The following is an 18,294-nucleotide window of genomic DNA, read 5'->3' as shown; positions in this document are numbered from 1 at the left end:
TGAAGCGCCAATACTTTGGCCACCTGATGCAAAGAACTGACTCCCAGACCCTGATGCTGAGAAAGACTGAATGCGGGAGAAGGGGTTGACAGAGGACGAGAGGGTTGGATGACATCACCAACGCGACGTTCATGAATTTGAGTAGCTCTAGGAGTCGGTGATGGACAGGGAAGCCTGGTGTGCTGCAGTCCATGGGGTTGCAAAGAGTCAGACATGACTGAGCGACTGAAATGAAAGGCTGTAACTGCAGGAAAAGGGGACGAGAAAAACTCCCCCCAAACTGGACAACAGCACCACTGAGAATCGATGCACTGAGCCTGGGGACCGTGGAGGCAAAACCACCACCTCCACTAACCCACAATGCTCCCAGCACCCCAAAGCCGCCAAGTACAATCCCAGGATGGGGAGACAAAGAAAGCTGTGCTGGAGAAGTTTGTTGCTTAGCTGCTCCGTCATGTCCGACTCTGTGCGACCCCATGGACTGCAGCCCGCCAGGCTCCTCTGTCCCTGGGATTCTCCAGGCAAGAACACTGGAGTGGGGTGCTGTTTCCTCCTCCAGAGGATCTTCTGACCAGGGATGGAACCCGCACCTCCCGCACTGCGGGCACGCACTTTGCCACTGAGCCCAGGAGAGCAGGTGACACCACCACCAGGTCGTGCACACCGGACGGTGTGGGGCGTCTCAGTGAGCAACGGAGACCTAATACCCACACGGCCACTGCTGCCAACAGGACTGTCATTCATGCAGAGTCACTAAGGAACCAGGTCTTAGATGTCATCCCTCCAAAGAAACGATTAATTTCATAATGAAAGGGGTGTCAGCTAACTCAGGTGGCAATCACAGCGATATATAAACGATTCAAATAAACATGCCTCCAGTCAATTATACCTCATTTTTAAAAAATAAGATGTAACCTTTTCGATGAGAGGAAGGCACACACAGGAAACTTTGTGAAAAATCACAAGGCAGGACTTTAATATTTTTTATTTTAACAAAACACGTTTAGTGGGAATAATTCTACCTGTTCTGTAAACATTAACTCATGTAATTCAAACAGTAACAAAATTAAGATCAATGACTTCCTAAAATTGTTTTAGGAAATTTTTCTAGCTTTATCCAGATACAATTGACACAAGGTTACTTGTGTAAGTTTACGGTGTGCGTTGTGTACCGTAATTTCATCAAAACTTAATTTTTAAAAAACCTACAAATGACCTTTGAATAAGGCGGGTTTGGCTGCACAGGTCTACTTGCGTGCACATTTTTCTCAATAAACATATTGGTAAAAAATTTTTGGAGACTTACAACAACTTGAAAAAGCTCACAGAAGAACCATGTAGCCTAGAAATACTGAAAAAAAAAATTTTTAAGTGTGTCAAGAATGCAAAGGCATAAGGGAGTGACATTTAATACAAAATGATTGATTGAACAGCAACATTTTAGTTTTCTGTTCTGTAACTTTGCTTTCAAAGGATTACATACCCCCAGTATCAGTTGATCATCATAGGTAGGTGGTTTAAAAAAAAAAAAAAGTGTTTCCAATACCGTATTATGAATGAGTGCAATGCTGTATGTCACAATGGATTCACTAGTGTATAGGCTAGGCTACTGTGAACAATCATCGATTACACTAGGTGGCCATAAAGCAACCATACTGCTCCCACTTCGTTATAATGGATGGATTATACTTATAAACAACAGTGAATTTCTTCTTTACATTATCTTTTCATTTTTCTTGGCCTGTGTTACTAACACATCTACAGGATTTGGTATCATGTAAGACAATATTGATGTAGATACTAACAGACAATCCATCTTGTAAAAATATAAACTTATGGTATCAATAAGTAAATATAGTTAATACAATTTCTCTTTAAAAATTTTTTTAATATTTTCTCTAGCTTACTTTAGGAATACAGCAACATAACACACAAAGTATGTGCTAATCAATGTTCGTTATTGGTAAGGCTCCAGTCAGCAGTAGGCTATTAGGTAAGTTTTGGGGGAGTCAAGAGTCATGCACAGCTTTTCAACTGTGGGGGGTCTGCACCTCTAAGTCCCACATTGTTCAAGGGTCAACTGTACACTCAAGAGACAGAAAAAAATCCAAAGTTATGGCGTAGGAAAGACAGGAAAGATGCACGAGGCAACACCAAGGAAGCTGTGTCCGCAACAGGAGTCTATGGAAGGAAGCGGTGGAACACGGCCCACTGAGGAACCACAGATTCTCGCGGATAAACTCACAGGGCCTCGACAACTTCCAATCAGGACGCGTGTTACAAGGGGGAAAAGGAAACATCCCTGCAGGCCTGGATGGGAGGGGGAGGGGGAGTGACCATTTAGTGGGCACAGAGTTTCAAAGTGGGAGCACAGAAACATTCTGGAGATGACGGTGCTGATAAGACAGACAACAATGTGAAGGTGATGCCCTGAAGCTTTCACTTAGAACAGGGTGCATTTTCTGTCAAGTAAAAAATAAGCTATGTTGAAATTCATAAATAAAAACATTTTAAAAAAGCACACCCACAATCATATCAGACAGAGTTAACTTGTAAGATTTGAGCACATTTAACAGACCTGATGTAATGGGACATAAAACAGGGACCTGAAGCTAACTACTATAAAACACCAAGCACACACCCACGAGGTGGAGTAAACTTAACCACCACCTGAGACCACAAAGAAACAGCTGTGGTAACAAACGTTTTTTAAGAACGCCTTTGGGTCAAAAAAATTATAAGGATGTTAGGATATTCAGACGTACATGGACTACATATCAATTTCATCAACTGGCCAAAGTGAAATTAAGGACCTCAAATACATTAATAAAAGCTACAGACGTTAGAAAGTTAAGAACTCCAAACAGACAACATTTGCCAGTATTTAGAATATAAAAATATTAATAAATAGATATCTTCATCAAATAAAATCCCAGAGTTTTTTTTAAATTACAAAATAGAAAAAAAAATATTTTCTTGTACTTATCCACTTTAACGTTAAAATCAGCTGTGATAGACACATAACAAGATTAACAAAACACTAACTGGAGGCGTACCTTTTTCAATGTCCAGTTTTTTTCGACTGTGTCTGCATATGCTCAACATAAAATACTGGGGATCTCGTTTTAAATGCAATCAGACATGGGAGTGAGCACCCAATTATTAGACAGAAGTGCTCCTCACTGGTAGTTCCACAATCCAAAGCACACTGCTCAGAAGCCATGGCTGGTAGGCGCCATGAAAGGTAGCAACCGCACGCCTTCGGGGATGAGACACCTGCCCAGGGCCAAGGGCAGCTGGAGCGCAGCAGGAGCCAGCAGGCGGCACCTGTGCTTCAGTCTGCTAACAACGGACTCTCAGCCAACAGGAGACTCGCCTAACCGACCCTCTGCCGACGAGTGACTCCCTCGGCGGTTACTCTGACTTCTGAGCTTCAGCTGCTGCAGCTACGAGGGGACATCTCAGCACCCGGCAGAAACAAGGCATGTGGAGAGACACCACCAGACCACAGTCACCAAAGGGACGTGGGGAGAGGCCTCAGGACGGAGCTTCCCTCTCCTAACAGTAAGCCACTGCCTGACCACATGTGACCAGGTCACCAGTGTACCGGATGCCACCACTTAAGACACTTCAGAACCTCCTGAAGGGGGAAACAGACTCCTGCAGACAACAGCAGCAAACAACAGCCTGTGTGCACCAGGACAGGGGGGAAAGGAGCAGTGACCCCACAGGAGACTGCACCAGACGTGCCTGTGAGTGTGCGAGGGTCTCCACCAGAGCAAGGCTCATTTTTCCCCACAGCCAGTCCCTCCCATCAGGAAACCTGCATAAGCCATTAATCCTCATCCGTCAGAGGGTAGACAGAAGCAGCAAGAACTACAATCCCACAGCCTCCAGAACCAAAAACACAATCACAGAAAGCTAACCAAAGTGATCACATGGATCACAGTCAGGTTTAACTCAATGAAGCTATGAACCACGTCATGCCCAGCCACCCAAGACGGGCGTTTCAAGGTGGATAGTTCTAACAAAAAATGCTCCACTGGAGGGGAGAATGGCAAACCACTCCAATATTCTTGCCCCAAGAACCCCATTAACTGTATGAAAAGGCAAAAAGATATGACGCCAGAGATGAGTAACCCCGGGTCAGTAAGTGTCTAAAATGCTACTGGTAAAGAGCAGAGAAATAGTCCCAGAAAGAATGAAGAGGCTGGGCCAAAGCTGAAGTGATGCTGAGTTTTGGATGTGTCTGGTGGTGAAAGTAAAGTTTAACGCTGTAAAGAATATTGTATATAAACCTGTAATGTTAGGTCCATGAATCAGGTAAACTTGACATGGTCAAGATGGCAAGAATGAACACTGACACTTTTAGGAATCAGTGAACTAAAATGGATGGGAATGGGTGAATTTAACTCAGATGACAATTAAAACTACTAATGCGGGCAAGAATCCCTTAGAAGAAATGGAGTACCCCTCACGTCAACAAAAAGGTCCAAAATGCAGTACTGGGGTGCAATCTAAAAACGACACAACCATCTCGGCTCACTCCCAAGGCACACCACTCAACACCCTGGTAATCCAAGCCTATGCCCAACCACTAATGTCGAATAAGCTACAGCTGAACGGTTCTGTGAAGCCCCAGGAGACTTTTTGGAACACCAAAAAAAAAAAAAAAAGATGTCTTTTTCATCATTGGGGATTGGAATGCGAAAAGTAGCAAGTCGAGAGATACCTGGAGTAACAGGCAAGTCTGGCTTTGGAGTATAAAATGAAGCAGGGCAAAGGCTCTGTCAAGAGAATTCACGGGTCATAGCAAACACCTTCTTTCAGCAACACAAGAGACAACTCTACACACGGACATCACCAGATGGCCAACATCAAAATCTTTGCAGTCAAAGATGGAGAAGCTCTATACAGTCAGCAAAACAAGACCTGGAGTCAACTGACTGACACTAAAGCTGAAGCTCCAATACTCTGGCCACCTGGTGTGAAGAGCTGACTCACGGAAAAGACCCTGATGCTGGGAGAGACTGAGGGCAGGAGGAGAAGGGGGCGACAGGATGAGATGGCTGGATGGCACCACTGACTCAACGGACGTGAGTCTGAGCCCACTTCAGCAGACAGAGAAGGTCAGGGAAGCTTGGCGTGTTGCAGTCCGTGGGGTCACAAACAGTCCGTGGGGACACAACTTAGCGGGTGAACAAGAACACACCTTTGTTCCTAGTGCAAAGCTCACCGTGTCCTAAGTCCAATTGCGTTGCCCTGCATTGGCAACAAGGCGCCAGTGTCTGTGCTGACCATGGTGGGAAGAGCAAGACCCTTGAGGCAGGCAGCACAGATGCGGCAGGATGGGCCTCAACTCGGGCCATGTCCACCAGAGGTGACCACTGCTGGCACCTACAGCACCCCCTGGGATGAGCCGTCCACCCCCAGGACCAGCCCTGGGCTGGGGGGCACACAAGCTTCACAGGCACCAGCCCTGGGAACAGAGGCACTCGGCCATGGGGGCTCGCTCTTTCTTAGTGGAGACTGCCCCAGAAGGAAGTGCCTCCACCACAGTCCTGGCCAGCACCCGGCCGGCCCACCGCTTGAACTTTACTCTGATTTACGGTCACGAGGAAGCGCTTCCCCCGTTAACACCCAGGGCACATTTTCAGGGCTCAGGCTGGTGGGCTTGGCAAACCCGAGCACACACGGGCTTTCTTCTCGGAGGCCCCCAGTTTGCCTTCTACCTGCCCGCCTGCTCCCCTTAGTCAGCTGTGGGAACGCCGGGGACTCAGAGCCCTCTCACCCTACTCCCGCGCTTTCATCTGCTCTGTTATTGAAATACCGTTTATGGAGCAATGATTCCCTCCTGTTAGCCCCAACCACAGGCCTCACTTGGCATTTCAGACACAAATAGACAGATGGCTCTCAACACAGCCACTTGGACGTCTGACAAGACACTCCAAATAGAACATGACCACATCTCACGCTCTGTCCTCCCCACTCCCACCTGGCCTTTTTCTATAATTCTACTCCCCGGCTGGAAAGCCTCGCCTCGCTCCACACCGCTCCACCCACACACAACAAACCAACCCACAGTTTTGTGTGGCTCACTGCAGACCCCTCAAACCCCTTCACTTTTCTCTATCTTTGGTGGCACCAGATACCCTTTCTGAAATCCTGTGGGAGCCTCTTTTCTCACAGCCAAGATGAGCTATAAATGTGCAGACGGTATCACAACAGATACAACATGCTGTCCAGACCAGAAAGAACCAGCTCTAAAGGACACGGTCGGCTCCACTGGGGACTCCTGGAATGGCGCTTTACTGCCCTAGCTAACGCTAGGTCTGGAACAGAAAAGGAACAACACGAGCCCAGGAGATGCTGTCAGTCAGCAAAGTCAAGATGCTACTAGCAAGACGACAGGCCTGGTCAGGAAAAAACAAGGAAAGACCGGCGGGCAGCGCAAGCTTGGAAGTGACCAAGAGGAAATGACAACCAAGTGCTGTCTGAGCTCCTGGACGGTATCTGGGGCAGCAAGAGAATGTTGGGGGGTGGGGGGGGGGGCAGGAAACTGGTGTGATGTGAATGCAGTCTGTAGTTAACAGTACTATACCAACCTAATTGTTTATTCTTCATAAACACACCATGGTTACACGTTATACTAAGGAAAGCTGGGTAAGAGGCATACAGGAACACTCTTGTATTAGGTCCGCAACTCTTCTATCAATACACAGTGGTTCCAAAATAAAAAGTTAAAAATAAGTCAAAAAGAGAAAAAAGTACAACGACGTCAAAATGACACCAGAACAAAACTGATGAAACATCCACAGATCAGAAGGGATTCTGAACATCAAAAGAATGGCTGGCGTGTATTTTCTTCTTCCAGTTTCATTGAGACATAACTGGCATACACCACTATGCACATTTAAGGTGTACCGAATCACAACCTGACTTGCATCATGACAGGATTACTGCGATCAGTTTAGTGAACGTCTGTCATCTCATATGGGGCTTCCCTGGGGGCTCAGCGGTAAAGAACCTGCCCGCCAGTGCAGGAGACTTGGGTTTGATCCCTGGGTCAGGAAGATCTCCTAAAGAAGGAACTAGCAACCCACTCCAGTATTCTTGCCTGGGAAATCCCATGGACAGAGGAGCCTGTAGCCTGGCAGGCTACAGTTCATGAGGTCACAAAAGAGTCAGACATGACTTAGCAACTAAACAATGACAACCATCTCATATAAATACAAAATAAAAAAAATAGAAAAGTATTTTTTCCTTGTGATGAGAACTCTTAGGATTTACTCTTAACTCTTTACCATCTGAGCCATCAGGGAAGCTCATGCAACGCATAGCAGTGTTAACTGTATTTCTTATGCTATACCTTAAATCCCTAGCGTTTCTCTCTCTGGTACCTTGAGCGACTGTCATGCATTTCAAGCACAGACACCAGGGATGTTCTGGTGGTCCAGGCGCCCACACTCCGCCCTCCCACTGCAGGAGGCACAGTGGACCCCACTACTGTTTTTCCCTTCTCAACTCAAGTTGTCAGCGCTGTGTCAGCTCTCCTGGGAAACCTTGGAACTCTATGGTCAACACACCTGGGCTAAGCCTCAGCCTTTCCAGGCCTGCGACCACGCCCTCTCCCCTGAGGTTCCCTTTGTGCGACTGTGGCTCTCCAGGTAAGTGAAGTCCAAGGCTCGCCCGATACACTCCACCTTGGTATCTTGGCTCACTGACTCAACAGATCAAAACCTTCTGGGTACCAATTATACCATCAACACACTCATTCTCAGTAAAAACTAAAGTAATTCTGAGCAGATTTATGTATATTTACTACGCAAAAACAATCGTGACACTTCTGGGACCAAGTTACCAAGTTCAGAAGACAGACATGTAAAAAAAAACTTAGGCATACACAATTAAGAAAGTATGAACAGTATTGGGGAAAGGTTACAGACACAGTGGGGCAAAGAAATAAGTTTACGGAGCCAGCCTATGCCACCAGGCCATGCCATGACTGTAGCCAGCCTATGCCATCTTTCAAACTTCTTTCAAAATTGGACTCAATCCTCAAATACTGCCACTGCTTTTTCAACTAAGTTTATGTAATATTCTCAATCTGCTGTTAGGTCAACAATCTTCACCAGTAGATTCCATCTCAAGAAACCACTTTCTTTGCGCATTCTTTTAAAGAAGCAACTCCTCATCCACTCACACGTTCCTATAAGACTTCAGCAGTTCAGTCCCATCTTCAGGCTCCACTTCTAATTCTAGTTCTCCAGCTGTCTCCAGCACATCTGCCGTTACTTCCCCCACTGAGTCTTGAACTCAAGTCATCCATGAGGATCAGAACCAACTTATCCCCAACTCCTGTTAATTATAATTAGTTGGTGTTTTGACCTCTTCCCATGAATTGCAAATGTTCTTAAGGGCATCTAGAACAGTGAGTCCTTCCCAGAGAGTTTTCAACTGACTTTGCCCAGATCATCAGAGGAATCACTGTCTATGGCACCAATAGCCTTACAAAGTGTATTTCTTAACTAACAAGACTGGAAAGTCTAAAATTACTCCTTGACCCATGGGCGGCAAAATGGAGATTGTGCTAGCTGGAATGAAAAGAACACGAATTTCACTATATATCTCCAGAGTTCTCGGGTCATTGTCAATGAGCAGTAATTTTTAAATAATTTTTTAATCTGAGCAGTAGGTCTCAACAGTGGGTGTAAAATATGCAGGAAACCGCGCTGTGACAGATGTGCCACCATCCAGGCCTTGTTCCGTTTACAGAGCACAGGCAGAGCAGAGTTAGCGTAGTTCACAAGGGCCCAGGGTTCCCAGATGGTCGAGCACTGGCTTCAGCTCCAAGTCCCCCACCACATTAGCCTCTCAGAGAGCCTGCCTGTCCTCAGATGCTGACAGGTGCTGACTTCTCTCTAGTGTGAACATCCCCACAGTGTCTTCTTCCAACATCAGGCTGACTCATCCTCACTGAAAACCTGCTGCTCGGTGCAGCCGCCTTCTCCGATGCTCTGCGCTCGATCTTCTGGATAACCTGCTGCAGCTTCCACATCAGCGCTTGCTGCTTCACCTGCGCTTGATGTCACAGAGACAGCTTCTTTCCTCAAACTCCATGAACCAGCTTCTGCCAGCTTCAGACTTTCCCCGGCAGCTTCCTCATCTCTGTCAGCCTTCACAGAACTCAAGAGTTAGGGCTGTGCCTGGGCTTTCTCCACAAGAGCAGAAAGGCGATTCTGCTTTCTCACCACTCACGTGTTCAATGGAGTAGCACTTTCCTTCAAGCATCTTTTCTTTGCATTCAGAAGCTGGCTGTTCAGCACAAGAGGCCTAGCTCCAGCTTTCCGCAGGCCTTCGTCAGTAAACATCTCCATTCCTGGCTTCTAATTTAAAATGAGAGGGGAGACTCTTCCTTTCACTCGAAGAGCCCACTGCAAAGATATAACTGGCCTAATTTCAGTATTGTTGTGTCTCAGAGAACAGGGAGGCCTGAGGAGGGGGAGAAAGACAGTGGGTCGGTGAAGCAGTCAGAACACAGGGTCTAAGATGGTCTTAGAAGGACCTAGAACAATTACAATAGTAACATCAGAGATCACAGATCATTAACGTAATAATGAAAAACCTTGAAATACCATGAGAATTACCAAACTGGCAGTCACAAAGTGAGCAAATGCTGTGAGAAAAACGGGGCCAATAGACTTGATCGACGCAAGGTTGTCACAAACCATCAATTTGTTCAGGAAAAAAAAAAGGCAACACCTGCACTCAAGTGACCCGCTATAAAACGGGGTCTGCCTGGGCCTGAACTACCACTACACACATCAAAACCAAAATTATAAATGCTCAAACAAGGAGTACTTGTTTGTACTTACCACCAAACATGGTTTCACACAGTATTTAGCTACTATCTCAAGGCACCCTGGAAGGAGAGATGCACAGCTGACAAAGAGGGGGTCGTCAGTATGAACATCCAGCTGTTGCAGTCTTTCACCCCTTGACCAGTTCAGTAACACAGATGTCCCCTGCTTTTCCAGAGCTCTCGTCACAATACTTCACCTTTAAGAAAGACCCACATGGAACTTCCCTGGTGGTCCAGTGGCTGGGACTCCATGCTCCCAATGCAGGGCCCGGGCTGGGGAACTGGATCCCATGGTCACAGCTGGGAGTTGGCGTGCCACCACTAAAGATCCCTCATGCCACAGCTGAGACCTGGTGCAGCCAAGTATATAATTAAAAAAAAAAAAAACAAACACCCACATTTAGTACCTGTTTTTGACAATCACAAGAAATTTGAAGAGGATTTTCACTTTTATAAGAAAAAGAAACGTTGGCAGCAGTGCCCACTCCAGCAGTGAGCGGCACCTTCCCAGGGACCACACACAGCTCCTCAGCCTCGAGGAGCAACAGCTGTGAACTGCCTGTGAGCACCTGGGCTTCCCCTCCATTTATTTTGTGCATCGGTGGGCAAGATGGGTCCTCAGCTAACTGCTTCTTCCCTTCAGACCTTTGCGGCTCAGAAAGGGTTTCCCAGGACGCCCCTCCTTCTGAGAGTGAGAGTGACTGTACAGGTCTCAAGGGGCACACACCACAACGCCTGCAAACTCATGAGACACATTTGTAAACCTTCCAAGGCTCATCTCAATGGTTAAGGGGGGGGTTCGAGGATGGATGTGTAGAATTTAACTTACAATGGCCCATTCAGAGAAGCATTTCCTTTCCCTCTAACTCAACTATTCACATGCAAGATGAATATCAAGGTGCTAAACAAGTACCTCAGGTGACAGTCACAAATGTCCATCCAGAAGAGGTGCCCTGAGAGAGAGCTCTGAAAGGCCAAGTTTCTTCAACAGCTTAACTAGTCCCTTTTAAGTTACAACCCTGTCTCTATTGAATTTCTAAAGGAGAATTGCCAAGTCATTACACAGGCCCCATGGTCTCATCGACACTAAAGAACTTTTGTGCCCAACGCGACTGCTACCAACACGTCGGTCTTCCTGCCTCTACACGATGACCCCGAGTCATGTTCCTCAAGCTCGGGGTATGACAAAGACATCTCTGCACTGAGTCCTTTGGCTATGTCGTCCCAAATCTTGCCTGTCCGCACAAATTAAAAGTGTGTAACTGGGCTAACCTGACAACTTTGAGAATTCCCTGGCAGGCCAGTAGACTGGGCTCCTCAATCCCCCTGCAGGAGGCACAGGTCTGATCCCTGGATGGGGAACTAAGATCCCACATGCCACACAGCACAGCAAAAAAAATTTTTAAATAACCATCTTTCCACCCAAGACTGTTCTCAGATATCTCTCCATCTAAATCTAAAAAACCTTGCTCTGCGTGCAATAAAAATGCTCCTTATTCCCTTCCAATCCAAGAGACTCCATGTTGAAAATGGAGCCGAAGGGAGAAAATCAACATTCGTCCTTCCAGATAGTTTTGCCCCCACAGATTGCTACACATTACACAATGTTTTACATAATGCAATTTGTCTCTTGAAGACATTCTCTATTCCTCAGCTTAAGAAATCAGCAAATCAAAATACTTGTTACTTCTAACTTACGAGTGGAGAAACTTAAAACCTTGTTTAAATGTTGAATTCATGTTGTGACACGGAACTAATTTTGTGCAATACTATTGCTTAATAGAAAGGAAAGGGGCAAGTTTAAAAAGAAATAGATGGCGAACGTGGACAAGTTCCTCCACATCATCTCATTATCTGATGAACGAGATGTACCAGAGAGTAGGGGGCAAAGACAGAAGTCAACTGTCATTCCTTATCACAAATCATCTTCTTCCGTATCTTGTTCTTACTCAACATGCCTTAAAGTATTCCAGAAACAAACAAGGGAATTTATTTCCTCTATAACTCAAGATCCAAGACCATTCTCTCATCTGGCAATCATCACCCATTAGACACTTACAGGTATGACTAACTTCCTTTCATTAAAATAATACATGGCAAGTATTGGTATTTCATCAGTCCTGGTACTTGTGAACTCAATCTGTATGCTAGCTATATTGTTCTCTAAACTCCCCTAAGCTCTGGATTCCATTATTAACCACAGAAGGGGCACAGATAAACCAGGAAAAAAGGATCCAATTCAACCGATATTTTCTGAGCACTCTGAGTCCAGGACAACACTACAGTCACAGAAACACACGATGGAAAACTCCAGGTCTGCCCAAAGGCCCTCACAGGAGGGCCCAGTGCGCCAGCACACAAACGGTGAAAGAGTGAGTGAGAGTCACTCGGCCGTGTCCGACTCCGCGACCCCACGGACTGTAGCCTGCCAGGCTCTGCTCTCCGAGGGATTCTCCAGACACGAACACTGGAGTGGGCCACCTTTTCCCCACCTCTCGGGGAAAAGGGTAGGATGAAAATTTCAAAAGACACAAAGTCACAGCTGCCGTAAGAAATCACCATTCCAAAGACGTGTGATCTTTGCACCTGAGTTTAAGAAACCTAAAATACCTGGAGTATTCTGACACACAAATAGAGCCACTGCCTCACGGCCAAATGCGATGACTACTGCCTTTTATTTAGAATAGTCAAGAAGTCCTTACAAATAGGTTAATAATTTTCAGAGAAAACCAAACTATGCCTAAATAAGGTATAGCTTTTGAAGTAAGGTTTAGAATATAAATTAGACGGAACCTTCTCTACTTTGATATATACTGCAACACTTAGAAATTTAACCTTTTAGTCTTTTTTCCAGAAACTCCCCTCACTTTAAAAATGAAGTATTTTTAAAATTTACCTTTTTTCAGTTTAGAAATAAAGTAAAAATTTTACTCTAATAAAAGAATGGATAGGTGCAAGGTTGCCCTCTAAAGCACTCTCCAACATTTATTTCTTAAGTAGGATATTGAAACAAAAGGAGTCAACTGTTTTTTGTATGTTTCCCTAAAAATAAAAGTTTGAAAAACACCTTATAATCTATAACAGAAGCACCAACTTTTTTTCTTGTTGACAAATCCAGTAAGCCTGATTTCTTCAGTCAGGCTTTAAAATTGTCTTTCTATGCACTATTCTTACCTTCACTAACTTCTCTTTTCTTCATTTCACTTTTTTTAAGCTTGAAATTCTCTTAAATTTTATTCACGAAGAGAAACCACAGCACTTCTTAAACCTTGCCACTGATCCCATCTTAATTCACAAATAAGCCCGCAGTTAACCTGCTCTTGCCACTGGGTGGCGTCCTGGACGAATTTTAGGCAAACCAGGTTTATAACACAGAACACAGGCCTACATTCTAGATCATTTCCAAGGAAGTGAAAAAGCAAAAACAAAACACACACTTTCTAAAAATTCTGTTAAGATATCAAAAGACTGACTACGTTCACTTACTTCTTACCAACAGACACCAAGAGTGACATTTAATCATCTTTAAGCATTAACCAAGGTAGCAGCAGCTGACCTTGAAAGAGCATACGACTGCACCCCAGTGGAAGGTAGGTGACCTCTACATCACTAAGCTGACATGCTGAGGATTACACTGCGATGCTGAAAAACCGAACTGAAAATAACTGTGTCTTCTTTAAAACTATGAAAGGTACAGACGCATTTCAACCCAAACCTGAGTCCAGGTGGAAAAGGTGAGGAGTACAATTCTCTTGTTTGGAGCTGTTCAAAAGAGAGTCAATACAAGGGAAAATGGTTCTCCCCTGAGATCAAACACCTAAAATTCAATGGGTTTACCTGAAGAGTAAGGCTATTGTTTGCCACTCGCTGCAGGTAGTCACACCACAACTCCCTATCCTCCACTTAGTATCCAGAGTATTACTCAAACCATAGTCTCCACCCAGCCCTCCAGGTAAGTCTCTCTCCTGCAGCCAAATCTATCACTTTCAGGTCAAGAAAAACGAATTTAAAACAATGATATTTTTAAGAGGGTGCTGAACACAAGTCAAATTTTTGGAAAAACCCCTAAATTCCCAACTTTCTCCAATTGTACAGCACTACACACCAAGCCTGCTTAAGCCAATCTGTAAAACCAACATCTCATCCCCTTTTGTTCTCCTCCCACTTCAAGTCATCCACACCCACAAACGACTAACCGAGCCAATTTACTCCCCAAGTTCATACTCTGCATAACCCCCCAAATTCCACAGCTCCTTAGACAGCACGCACAAAGGACACTGATAATGGCTCAGAGGGCAAAGAATCCGCCTGCAATGCAGGAGACTTGGGTTCGATCCCTGGGTTGGGAAGATCCCCTGGAAAAGGGAACGGCTACCCACTCCAGTATTCTGGCCTGGAGAATCCCATGACAGAAAAGGCAAGCGGACTCGAGTCCATAGCGTAGCAGAGCCGGACAGGAATGAGGGACTAACGCACACAAACACACCCACAGGAGCTGAGGCCTCTGACTGGAAACAAGAGAAGTGTGAATTAAACTTCCCAGAAACAATCAGGGGAGCGGTGGTCAAGAAACAGGTTGGGGAAAGAAATACAAAATGCCTTTCACAAATCAAGATAACACTGATTCGCTTAACTACTAGAAAAAAAGCGACTGAAACATGAGCAAGTTCAAATGATAAGAGTTTCTCTTTCCTTTTTTGGTCATTCGGCCTAACTTTTCCACTAAATCAATTAGTCGCCTTAGAAGATTCCAGCCATAAAGTCTTACCACGATTCCACAACTGCGATAAAACGTTGAGAACACAGAGGGCGCCGCCCCGCCCACGCGTGCCAGGCAGCCCCCGGGCGGTGCGGAGACCTGTCCACAAAGGCCGTGTCCTTCCCGTGGTCCGTGGGTTGGCAGTGAGACTGAAACGTCCTGACTGGCGACACACACTCTGAAAACATTTCGCGAGACAACCCAAGTTTGCAATTTTCACTTCTTGCGTCAATTCTTTCCTTACTTGGGCAAAACTTGACAGAAACTTCAGTTATATAAACTGCCATACACCCTGAACAGAAACCAAGCGAACCGTTTTGGTGAGCTGAAAGCCAAACACTTCGTTTCGACCGACCATCCACACGCTTCGGAGGAGCCGGCGGGGAGTTCCGCACACGCGGCCCCCCACTCCTCCCGCAAACCCGCCTCCCTCCTGGGCTCAGGGACGTCCCCGCGGGGCCTTCAAACACTCAGACCCTCAGCCTCCCACGCGACAGATCCCTCGCCCCCTTCCCCGAGCCCGCCGCCCGGTCCCGGCACCCGCCCGGCCCCAACCGCCGGCGCGGGGCCCCCAGGGCGCCGGGAGGAGGGGGCCGCCGGGTCAGGCGGCGGCCGAGGCGGGGGGAGGCGCGCTGAAGGAGGCGAGGGGACGGCCGGAGCCCGCCCCGACGCGCGACCCCCAGCCCGGCCCGCGGCCTGCCGCCGGCCCCGGCGCGCCCGGCCCGGCCCGGCCCCGGCCCCACACCAAACCCGTCTCCAGCCCTCAGGCCCCTTCCCCGAGTCCTCGGCCCCCGGCCCCACAAGCCGCAGCCGAGGCCCGGGTCAGCTGGGCCGCCGGGCCCTCGCCCCGGCCGCTGGCGGCCCTCACCGAGGACGCGGGAGCCAGCGGCGGAAGGCGCGCTGGGGCTACGGCCGGGACTCCTCGGCTCCGGCGCGGTGGCGGAGGCGGCGACGGTCCTCGCGCTTTCCTTTCTCCCCTTTCTCCAACAACAAACAGGAAGTGCGTCAGGCGGCGGCGGCGCGGCGACGACACTTCCGCCCGGCCCTGAGGCCGCGCGTGCGCAAAGCCCCGACCGCCCCGACCCCCTCCTCCCCCGCCTTCCCGAAGATTCTGCGCGGCCCGGGCCGCGGCAGACAGCGCGCATGCGCAGGCGAGGCCCGCCGCGTGCCGGTTCCTGGCGCGGCGTCCGTGTCCTTCAGGGCCTGAGGCGTGGGCGCTGTCGGTTTTGGTCTTCGCGCCCTGGATTCTGTGGAGTCATTTCTTGTGTTTCTTCAGCCCTCCCTGTCTTACTTACCTGGCTCTGGGCAGGTGACCAGTTAGCAAAAGAAAATGTGTTTACTCTGAGTCAATTCTCGATCCCTTCCTTTGGAAGGTTACAGAAGCCTCCCCGGGCGAGGCGGCGAGGCGGCGAGGCGGTGTTGGGTTTTCGCGTCTCCTGACGAAGAGGAGATGACCTCGGCGGGGCTGGAATTTCCCGCAGTACCGGCGCCGCACGCAACCCTATCTGTCTGCAGGCCCCCAGGCTTTCCCTCCGCGGAGACAGTGCTATCGGGCGACGAGCGACGTCTCATATTTAATGAGACCCCACCTGAGGCGAGCGGGAGCTAACCTGGACATGCAAGCAGCGAGAGACGTGGAGTCTAGTGGGCTAGCCACAAATAACTTGGTCTTCCTCCAAAAAATACGTATTAAAACATCTGTCCATGCAGTGAACTGTGTCGGAAGGAAACCAAACGGTACCAACAAAGTGCCTGCCGGCATTCCAGGGGGCCAAACACCCTGAACGTTAGCCAATACTCCATCTGTAAAGAGCGGTCTGTGAAACAACAGGGAAGATCTTCAGCGATGAAAGACATTGTACAATAAGTGTTAGCTCCGACGGCGGTGCTGCCGGACGGTACTTCAGTGGAAGAAGATTCCAAAAGGGAACCGCAAGCATTTGCATTTGCAGAGGCGTGGGGGGAAGGGCCTCGGGCTGGTAACCTGGTAGGAAGGGAAGCCCGGCCAGGACTAACTTGCAGTTTGCAGGTTGGAAGGAAGAGCAGGGAGACCGACTTTGGCTCCCCATCTGTAAAATGGGGATATGGACTTCCTGGGAAGGGTCACTGTCTGCGCTGGGCTCTGTGCCTATCACATAATGATACTCAGGAAATCATAGCTCTTCTTTGTCGAGAAACTTCTGCCTCTTTGAGAAACTGATAAAAAGGCATGGACTTCTTCCCAGCCAAACGTGCAAGTGATAGGAGAAAATTTGTAGACCCGGCACACGCACACAGGCACCCTGCCCGAGCCCAGGAACCAAAGATGAAGGTCCTCAATGACAGCTTGGCAATTTTTACTATCCTGAAAAATTAATCTCTGATAGAAGAATAACATTTGTAAATAATTTGCCCTGAGGTAATAAATTCAAGAACAGAAAATGAAAGAAAAAAGAACGTACAAGGTTACTGATATCGACTCTGGAGATAATCTGTTCCTCATCAGGAATACTTTGCAAGCCATAAAAATAATAATGTAATTATGCTTACTAACATCGAATGTATCCAGCTTGCATTATTGAGACAGTGGGTATAGTGCTCTCCTTCTAGTAAAATTGTATTTGCGGGGAGGGAGAGGTGGATGGGACCGTACACATATAATTTTCTGTCTTTGCTTTTCAGTTCTTGGTTATAATGAAACTCCCTATAATGAAATACAAAAGAGAAAAATAAATACAGGTTTTATTAACATGTATATTCTCAGTTGTGTCCCTCTCTTTGCGACCCCATGGACTGTAGCCTGCCAGTCTCCTCTGTCCATGAGATTCCAGGCAAGAATAACTGCAGTGGGTTGCCATTTCCGCCTGCAGGGATCTTCCTAACCCTGAGATGGAACTGGAGTCTCCAGCATTGCTGGCAGATTCTGTACCACTGCCACCTGGGAAGCCCCTCAGAGGGAGGAAGATGCAGATACAAACGGAGATTTCTCTTATAAATGCAAATTTCCCCCACAAAAGGGTAAAGTTTGATTCTGTTCTCAGTTTCTCCTGCTCCTGCAGTTTCTCAAAAATAAAGGAAGTTGCCAAATAATCTTTATGCCCAAGAGTCATACCTAGGATGGCATATTCTACAGTTGAACACGCTCATGGAGAACTGGGAGAATGTTCAGCAAAGAGTATTTCACATAATTCTCACTTTTTTCTTTTCTTTTTTAAAAAATATTTATTTGGCTGTGCCAGGCCCTAGTTGTCACAGCCAGATCTTTAGTTGCAGCACGTGGCGTCTCGTTCCTCGACCAGGGATCGAACCCGGGCCCTGTGCACCGGGAGCTTGGAGTCTTAGCCACTGAACCACCAGGGAAGTCCCCTCACTTTCTTTTTCATGATTTGAAGTATTGTTTGAACTTTTGTGTGTAAAATATTTTTATTTTACTATTACTTTTCAAAACTAATAAAATCATGTTTATGAAGTTGAAATCACGAGTCTTCCATAACTCCATAGTACAGTGGTGTGAAGTGAGAGACTGAATATAGCTGTGGATAAACATGAGTATGTTTTCATTTATCCATCTGGTGAGCAGACATTGAGCATCTACTGTACACCAGGGCTCAAAGAAGGCAGGACTCTTCCCCTCGAGGACCTCTGCATCCGTTGAGGAAGACAGGTCCATAAGCCAGAGCTTCCAGTGCTGTCG

At 47.2% G+C, this 18,294-nt stretch overlaps 1 protein-coding gene across 5 annotated transcripts in view; it reads right to left on the bottom strand.

Annotated features, from left to right (window-relative positions):
- DNAJB6 (DnaJ heat shock protein family (Hsp40) member B6) overlaps positions 1–15,647 on the bottom strand; it is a 52,305-nt gene extending 36,658 nt beyond the window's left edge. For 4 of the 5 annotated variants that reach the window (XM_070788503.1, XM_070788502.1, XM_070788505.1 and 1 more), the window contains exon 1: positions 15,490–15,647. The gene's annotated coding sequence lies outside the window, so the exon portion shown is untranslated. Of the gene's footprint in view, positions 1–14,630; positions 14,800–15,489 lie in introns of all 5 variants that reach the window. The other variant, XM_070788504.1, reaches the window with a different exon arrangement.
- Positions 15,648–18,294: the final 2,647 nt, after the last annotated feature.

Source organism: Bos indicus, chromosome 4 (assembly GCF_029378745.1).
Source record: "Bos indicus isolate NIAB-ARS_2022 breed Sahiwal x Tharparkar chromosome 4, NIAB-ARS_B.indTharparkar_mat_pri_1.0, whole genome shotgun sequence".
NCBI classification, from domain to species: Eukaryota; Metazoa; Chordata; class Mammalia; order Artiodactyla; family Bovidae; genus Bos; species Bos indicus.
Note: the sequence above shows the minus strand (reverse complement) of the source record. Positions and strands in the feature narration are given on the sequence as shown.